Source organism: Vanellus vanellus, assembly GCF_965231255.1.
Source record: "Vanellus vanellus genome assembly, chromosome: 6".
Classification (NCBI taxonomy): Eukaryota; Metazoa; Chordata; class Aves; order Charadriiformes; family Charadriidae; genus Vanellus; species Vanellus vanellus.
The window spans coordinates 20,820,453-20,829,636 of record NC_138911.1 but is presented as its reverse complement, the minus strand read 5'-3'; the positions used below and the strand labels follow the sequence as shown (position 1 = coordinate 20,829,636).

At 47.5% G+C, this 9,184-nt stretch overlaps 1 protein-coding gene across 2 annotated transcripts in view; it reads left to right on the top strand.

The window, feature by feature from the left end:
• The first annotated feature begins 5,559 nt into the window (after nucleotides 1-5,559).
• KMT5B (lysine methyltransferase 5B) overlaps nucleotides 5,560-9,184 on the top strand; it is a 31,073-nt gene continuing 27,448 nt past the window's right edge. For both annotated transcript variants that reach the window (XM_082485999.1, XM_082486000.1), the window contains exon 1: nucleotides 5,560-5,782. The gene's annotated coding sequence lies outside the window, so the exon portion shown is untranslated. The remainder of the gene's footprint in view (nucleotides 5,783-9,184) is intronic.

The window sequence follows — 9,184 nt, the reverse complement described above, 5'->3', positions numbered from 1 at the left end:
GGTAAAAATCTAACTATCAACAAACAAAACTAATCTTGGAGAAGAGAGAAGGCTGGAAGGGTTGTCACTAGAATCTAGCTGATGTCCAAACACTTGCTGTGAGTTCTGTTGAGAAATTCTGGATCATCAGCAAGAATAATACACAGAGTTATTTGCAAATGAATTCTGACTGTTGCTTCCTGCCATGCAATGCTTCATCGTTCTTCTCCTTTTCTCTCTCCCTCTACAACTTGCATTACTTTTTGGAAATGTATCCCTTGTTTGAGAAACATGATTTAATATCATCCTAATCACCTCCTATTTTGGGGGGAGAGGGAAAAATGAATGGAAATTAATATTATTTCATTTGCTTGCGTACAGTCACGTTTTAGAATGGTGCGATAAACCTGGGATCCATACTCAGAAAATCTTCCCTTTCACCATGCAGGAATTTCATGGAGGAAAGGAAGGGTTTTCTCCCTGAACAGGGACAGAGTTAGGAGATAAGACAGTCTCTTCCCTGTACACAAAGAATTTTGGTTTCCAGGTGTCTTTTCTAGCATTCTGGATCTGTTGCCTTCTTCCTAAACAGAAAAATCCAGTTATTACTAGAGGTAGCACCTATTCCTGTTTAGCACCCAGCCCTCTTCTATATTTTTGTTTTGGACATAGCCTAATGTGCACAGAGGCAGTGACTACAATATTGAGTGACAGAGGTTCCTGGACCAGAAGATACTGACATTATTTGTATTTGATGGTAGGGGGGTGGGGGGAAAAACAAACCCACAGGACTTATGTAAACCCCTGCAGATATTGATTAGCTTATTTTAAAAATAAAGGAAAGGGTTGCTGTTGTTACGTATTAGTGGAGAAAATCTGCCTTTATACTGCAGGCAGGGAGCTGAGCTTTTATAGTCATTTCTGCACCATGCCACTGTACTAGAGTCACAGAAAAGATCCCTATAATAATGAAGAAATACAAACCTCCATATTTTATAAATAACAATTTGCAGACCCTAAGTGAATACAAGGATGTAATTCACTCTAGCATTTCTGCAGCTGTTAATAAATCACTCAAGCTGCACTCTGGCAGCTTATGACATCAGCAGATCCCCTCAAGTGAATTACAGCCATTAATTTACACAGAGAAGGCCATCTATCATCTATTATTGACCATCTGTTACTAAGAATATGTACGTTTTTGATAAATTAATAAGATTTTGATAGAAAGCGTATTTAATTTTATTTCTATGTACATTCATTTGCAATGTTCAACTTTGGGTTTGTAATCATCAGTGAAAACGGACTTGTGACATCGGACAGAGGTGATTACACGTTGATTGCAATGGTACGCCTCACAGCAAGTTTAGCGAGGCACCATGGCTAGAGCTTAAGGCCACGTTCCTGCACAGATGGAAGGGACTGATCCTCTCAAAGATGTCACAGCAAGATATTTACTTGCTCAGCATACAAAGGAAACAAATTCTCTGCATGACCATGCCAATAGAAAAGTGTCGTTTACAATGTGAAACCTGTCACCCGTTTGCACAACATCATTTCTTCCCAATAGTAAAAATGGCTACAGAGCATCTGCTTGCTGTAAACACAAGATAAAACATCACCATAAATGAAAGATCAAGCTCACTGCACCTGATGATTTACTTCAGCTCCTTCCTTCTGTTTCTTTCTGTTTCCTCATGCTTCTACTTTACTGGGTGATATTGCTGGGCTCTTAAAATCGGCTGAGCTGATGGTAGAGATTTGGTCACAGTATTTCCAGTTTAAAATTCCAACGTAAGTTATATAGAAGTTACAGCACAAGACGTGGTGTGCTTTAAAACTTTCATGGCACAAAGGTGCCTTATAGCCTGGCAGGCCTGCCAAAGAGCCAGAACATATATGACAACTCAGCCTTGTTATTGGCACATAAACACTCCCAGGTATCTGTTTCAGAAATGCTTATGCCAGGTGTATGTAAAAATACTGCAGAATTAAAGTTAGCAAAAAAAAACCACCAAATGCCTGCATGGCTCAGTAAAACTGTCAAGCAGGTGATGGACTTTTCAATTGTGGTTTGTAGTCCTTCAAATTATCCATTGCCACGGTATTTAAGTCAGATTTGCAAATAAAGAATGGACATGCAGGCATACAGGGAGAAAACGTCATTTGCTCAGCTAGAGCTGTATCTTTTTCAGCTTAAGCTGGATTTGGCTTCATATCATTGGAAAGGTTTTGTTGCAGGGGTGGTTTCCAATAGGGAGGCTTAGGGCTGAGGACTGGATTCTGACCCTGCAGCTGTAGGCAGAAGTCTGGACTGATACATAGCCTCAGAGATTGCAATGAAGCAGCAGCTTCTACATGTAACTGAAGTCTGAAGTTCAAGTTTTGCCTCTTAAAAGAAACACAGTGGTTTTTACAAAACCACTCATCACGTAAATATTTTAATAACTACAATTTTTTGGTGAAAGCTGGATGACCAAAAATGTTTGTGATATTAGGACTGTACTGTCATAGCATATAAGGGACGTTGAAAATGTAAAAGCTGCTATTCTCAAAGTGGCTACTGTTCCCAAAGTGGGAATGTCTACTAAATCAGCAAAAAGCAAATTTTTACAACTGCAATGATTTAGGAATACTACTTTGGAAATTAAAGACTACCGATTCTTGCCAAAGCACACTGAAATAAATTCATCCACTGCCTGGCATACGCTTGAAATCTTTGGGTCTTATTGTATCAGAAAAAAAATTCTCCAGCAGAAGTAAAAAAAACAGCATAGATATATTAAGTAACATGTGACTGAAAGAAATTTTCACGCCTTTAAAAAATAATGCCATCATCACCATCCTTTAATAACTAATTAGAAAATAATAAAAATTCATTATCTGAGACCTTTCATGTTCTGGTGAGGGTTAACCCTGCTATGGTAGTATTAATTTAGGAAGTGAAGCCAATGTTGCAACTATGGGTCTTTCACAATACAAAATATAATACATTTCTGAAATTACATTTAGTTGGAGCTACTTGCCACATCTCTGCTGGTTTCCAGAAAAAAACATGGGCACTCAAAATTGTTTAACATAGTAAATTTATTCCTGAAGCATCCTATCATGATTTGACCATGGTTTGACCACCCAATTTTCTTATTTTCAAAGACAGGTTTTTTTTTTCATTGAATGAGAGACCTACTATCAGAAAACGCTATAATGTAGAAGAAATAACAAACCCAACTGTAATCAAACTGGAAAGAGTGCTTATTTTTTCTTTAACTTTTATAATTGTTACCAGAATAGCAGAGGAAATAAGTTTTAGCTGAACATGTTCTGAAAAAAAATAACATCCTTTCAGACGTAGCCAGGGCTTTGCCACCAGATCACCTGCTGGAGTCTATGGTAGGGATGTAAGTAGAGAGTTTTGTGTGCACTGCTTCAACCACATTAAGGGCTCGCCACCCTTTGTTGGAACTATGGAAAGCTCTTGCTCCCATCAGGACTGAAGCCAGCGTCCTCCAGTCTAGCAATACCTAAAATTCTGAGATGACTGTAGTCATTCCCTTAAATACACAGAGCAACCCGGTGCATCTATAAAACAATATACAAATGTTGTTACTAATATTATCACAGTGTCACTGCTTGTGATGTTATTAATAGTCCATTCTGGTTTGAAGTGATCTTTCAGAGGTTTGTAATTTAACTGTAAAAGCCTGTGTTAATCTGGTTTAGCAACAGGGCATGCAAAATCTCAGCTTCAGAGGCAATTTCTTGTTATCAAATTATAGTAAATTTAATTTACCTAGCAATTTGGTTTGTTGGGATACATGACATTGCCCTATCTTGCTTCACTCGCATAATTAAAGTGAAATTAAACACAGTTCCATGGAAAATTATATTTTATTACAAAACTTTAGCATCCTATTATGAATAAAACTGAGGATTTGGTATTCCTGGTGGGTAGCTGTCGAGAGGAAAGATGTTACGTGGTAAATCTCCTCTTCCATAAACGGTTATAGTTACTTTAAAATGAATACAGGTAATCTAAAAGCTTCTAGTAAACTTATGAAAATAAAACCTGTATTTGAGAACAGTCTGTATTATAATCAGCAAATCACATGACAAGACACATAAACGGCAAGATGAAATATTGAGTACATCATAAAACTTCTGAACTTTGAGCAGAAAAACGTGTACTTTCCAGTTTCCCAACTCCCGCGAACGTAGAAACATACAGCATGTAGCAAGTTTGGGGATTTGTTTGGGTTCCCCCCCCCCCCCCAACAAATGCATGTAATCGAGCCCGTTTCTGCTGACGGGCGGCATCACGCTCGCCACTCCCCGCCTCACAGTCTCCATCAGGTCCGGCAGCAGCGCGGCCACCTTTTGTTTCAAGACGGCCCACGGAGCCGCCGCCAGGCCAGCCCCCCTCCTCCAGTGGGGCGCTCGCACGCACCCACGCCCGGCCACGAACACGCGTGGGGAGGCGTGGCGGGGGTGGTGGTGGTGGTGGAACACGGGCTGGCCAGCGGCCCGACCCTTCTCCCCCTCCGGGGCTGCCCCGTTCCCTTCGGCGGCCCAGTGAAGGCGGTGCCGTCCCAGCCCCTACAGGCCGCGGGGGCCATTTTTAAATGCCTCTGCCAGGCACCGGCGAGGGGGAGGGAGCAGGTGCCAGTGCCCGGGAGCTCCCGGGGACGCTGAAGTTGCGGCCCCCACGCCCTCAGGTAGAGCAGGGCGAACTGTCACCTCACAGACGCCGGGACCGAGGTAGAAGGAGCACTTTACAGCCTCCGCCTCGCCACCGGCCCCCTAAAAACAGCCGCCCACCGCTCGCCCCCACGGCGGGGAGTCCCTCACATTTAAAGGGCTGCTCCGGGCGGAGTGATCCCTCCACCGCGTGAGGCGGCCGGGACTTCTTCTGCGCACACACGGCCGGCCGGCCCGAGCCGCGGGGTGGCCCGGACCTTGTTTTCTTCTCGGAAAAATCCCTCCGCCGCGGCGCTAGCGCTGTGCTGAGTGGTCATGGAAGTCGCGGTGCGCGCTGTCCCTGCTCCGCGGGCGAGGCGCGGAGGCTCGCGGGCTGGCGGCCTGCCTCTGTGCCGGTCGGTGTGAAGCGGCGGCGGCAGGAGGCAGGGAGCGGCGCGGGATGGGAGCGGGGGGGCGGTCTGCATTTCCTTGCGAGTGGTGTATCCTTCCGCCGCGGCGGGCGTAAGTCAGCGCCTGCCCGCGGTGTCCCTCCGCCGCCGGGAGCGCAGGGGCAGGCGGCGTCTCCCCGGACGGGGCGAGGAGGTCGTGGGCTACGCTGGGAGAAAGAACAAGAAACTTCGGAGCGCGGTGGCCGGCGCAGCGGCCCGCCTGGCTCGGCAGGCCGGAGCAAGGAGGGCTCCCCGCAGAGAAGAAGCAAAGGCAGGAGGAAGCGGCGGCGACGGCAGCCGGTGCTCGCCGCCGCCCCGCGGGGTCTCTGCGAGGGAGCCCGGGGGACTCTTTCTCGCGGGGCTCGGCGGAGGGATCTATAGGCGGCTCCTTCCGTCGCCTCCTCCCTGGACCGCTCGCCCCTCGGCGCCGCCATCTTGGATTTTAATCCGCCATTTTTTTTCCTCCCCCCACTCGGAATTATTTTTTATCATTGTCGCTGCTTTTTTCCCCCCCTCCTTAGTTTTCCTTCCCCCTCCGCCCCTCCCTCGCTCTGTCTTCGCTCCCCTCCCCCCTCCTTTTTCCCCTACGCTCCCTTCCCTTTGATGATTCATTTTCCCCCAGTGGCGGCTGGGGCAGCGCCGGTGGCGGTGAGGAACCCAGCGCGGAGGGCAGCCGGGAGGTGAGTCTGCGTGTGTGTGTGTGGGTTGGGGGGCGGGGGGGTGTCGCGACTCCCGTGGGCCCTGTGAGCGAGGTGTACCCGTGCGTGGGAGGCGCCAGGGGCAGCCTGTCAGCGGGCGGTGAGGCGGGGGCGCCGGGGGCCGTGCCCCTCAGCTGTGGGGGGCGGTGGGGAGCCGTCCCCGTGTCATGCCCCGCGGCCCGGCGGCTGCTCCCCGCCGCGGGCCGGCCGAGGCGGCAGCGTGCGGGGCCGCTGGCGCCCCTCCGCCGCCTCGGGCAGGGCGAGGGCAGCTCTCGGCGGCGCTGACAGACGGACCCCGGCGCTCCAGGGTGGTTGAAGGGGGTGGGGGACCCGCGGCCGCTCGGAGAGAGGGGGGTCTGCAGGCGGTGCCGCCTCCCCGCCGCGGCTGGGGCCCGGGGGAGGTGGAGGCCGCGGCGGGGCCGGGGTTGGAGGGTGGCGGCGGCGGGAGGCCAGCCCTAGGGGGCAGCACGGGGCCGGGGAGGCGCCGCCCGCCACCGCGCGGCCCGGTGCGGCCGGCGCCGCGCCCCTTCCGCCGCCCGCTTCCCCCTCGGCTCGTCGCCGGCATTCGTGCGAGTAGTTTCAGGCTAGGGAGGCCTGTGGGGAGCTCGGGGAGGAAGCTGTTAGTTACTTGGCAGTTCGTGGCGCTTCTGGTGGTAGTTGGTTAGTGGTCCCGGCGGCACGGCTTCCCGCTATATGAGCCGTAATGGGAGTTTTAATCCCTATTTATACGGCTTGGTTTTTGTTAAGGTCTGTTTAGAGTGACCGTTCCGGCCTCAGAGCTTGCTGCAATTAGCTCGAAACGCCTGACGTCTTGGGATTTTTTTTTTGTGATTTTTTTTTTTTTTTTCATTAGGGAATATGTGCTTTTAGGGAAGGAGTGAAGCACAGCTTTGTCCAGCATTTATATCTAAAACTTCAAAGTCAAATTATTTTCAACATGTTACTCTCTGAAGAAGTGAAGATGGGGGGTGAGGGAGAGGGTACATGGTGTTTTGTTGAGTTGTATACAGGCAGCATGACAATTCCTAAGTATGTAACTTGGTGTAGTTTTCTATTGAATTAAGTGCAGGGCAACATATACGAGATGTCAATCTGGTCAGAGTGTTTACTAGTATAACTGTAATATATAGTGGGAGGTTTTAATCAATGAGGTTAAAATGTGTTATAGAATAAATTCACACAGAGTCATGTCCTGTTTCCGAAATCTGGTCACTATAGCTATGGATGCGTCCTCTTCTGTTTCATTAAAAATGAAATTTTGTCTTGAATTCTTTAAGCCTTCTTCCTTGGAATTAACACTGTTTGAGGAAATCAGGACTTACTTGATTGAAAATGGGATCTGTTTGTTTGTTTATCATGCTATTTTGTTATTAGAGCCGGTTAGACACATACAGACATCTTTGCTATATACCCGTTTGAGTTTGCAAACTGGAAAATAAGACTTTAAATAAAGTAATTACTTAGTGCATTGCATATTAAATAAGTGGGATGATGTATCCTTATATACTCAGTAACAAGACTGAACAAGGCTCTTGAATACTTGTTTTGATCTATTAGCACTATCCTATTGCAGGACTGCAGTTCCCAGTATTCTTTTCACTTCAGGCATCATTGTGCTTTAATGGCACAGACAGTTGCCCAAATTAACTTAGTAAGTGTAAGGTGTGATACTTCTATGCTAAACGGTGAATCCAGAGCTGTGGTTTGAGAGTACAAAGCATTTGGGAACAGTCCTGGCTTGAGTGCTCCTGACCACTTCCCTGACCTTGTTCCTCCATGCTCCCGTAACATCCTCTTGTACCATGGTTCAAGCCAGCAAGGTTCAGGGTTTTCTGATGACTCCCCTGATTCGATCACCATTTGGCTCTGTAGTTGTTTTGCTGGCACAGAGGGAGGATGGCATGGAAGCGGGCACAAGCAGGTGAGGGGCCAGCAGGGCTGCTTTTGGCGTTGAGCTGGTTTGATGTCTTCATTGAACTGTAATGCTGTTTGTGCCAGCCATGGTGGGGCTGCCCTGAACTGCTAGGTTCAGCTGAACCGGTCTGAGTTACATAGCTAAACTTACAAGAGCTGACGCTTTTCCTTCCTGTTTCAGTGGTCCTGGTGCTGTTTTTCCAGTACTGCATCCTCCCTTGCTGTAGCACACACTGGATCCTTTGCTAAACCTGCTCTGCGCGTTAAACCAGCAGAAAATTACCTGCTATCCTCGCGCGGTTAAATGGAGTTATGGAGAGGTCCACTGAGCTCCAGAATTGGTAGAAATGTTTGTGTGAATTGGCAAAGGAGAGGAAGGAAGATTTTCCTGTCTCAGAAGTAGTGAGTTTTTGGGTTGTCTCTGTAAAAGTGTGCTGAACGCTGGAGTTGCTGTGGTGAGTTCAGGGGATCACGCAGCCTTCAGAGGGTGCTTTGCTCAGCCAGTTCAGCTTTGCCCTGAGAAGGCACTGAGTGAGGGGGGAAGAAGAGAAGGGGCAGGAGCTGCTGAAGCACTTCTGTATGTGCTTCCCTTTCTGCCACTCATTTGTACTGGTACACGCTATTGCTTCTGTGCCTGCATCATACTTGGGTTAGTATCCAAATTGACACAAAAATCATGTGGCTGCAAAAGAGAAAGTGGGAATGTACAGACTGAGCTATTGGTGGGGGATTGAAGCCTGGGTTTGGGTTAGTTTTGGATCTATGTGTGCTCTCACAAATGTGTATTCTGAGGCTGCAGTTTGAACTGACCTGAGTCAGTTTTGATAGTCTTATAGCCTCCCACATGCCACTATTAGTCCATATCCAATTCTGCACTGAGCTTATTCTGAGAACTTAACTAGGCTAACTAGAAACACTCAAACCCCACTTTTTTTTCTTTTTATTTTTTTTTCCTGGTGGTTTAATTTACTGAACCAGTTCATCCCAGGGGCAAAGAAAGTTAAAAGTGGGCATGAAATCAGGTTGCTAAAATAAGGGGTGGGACTGAAGTAGCCCTTCCTAGGTAGCTTTTATCCTGTTGAGGAATTGCAGCCTCGACTGCAGAATGTTTGAAGTCCTGTGAGACCACCTGACCTGTCTTGAAGGTACAACTTTGACTACAGAGATTATGGGAAAGTAAACTCCCAAATGTCTTCTGTTTTTGTCACCTTCTGTGGTTGCAAAGACCTCTGCTCCATGCCTGGTTTTGCTGTGTTTTAGTGTCATCAGTAATAATTTGCAGCATAACAACATTACATTCCTGTTTAAAGTGACATTCTGCATTGGCTTCACACCCTTTGTGAGCTAGAAGCATTCTGTGCTTCACTTTCCTCTCTGGATTAACGTACTTGTCTGCTCTCTCAAAAACAGGAACTGAAAGAAGATTTGAGGCTATTTTGAGTAACTTCTTAAAGCTGTGCAAGTTTTCAT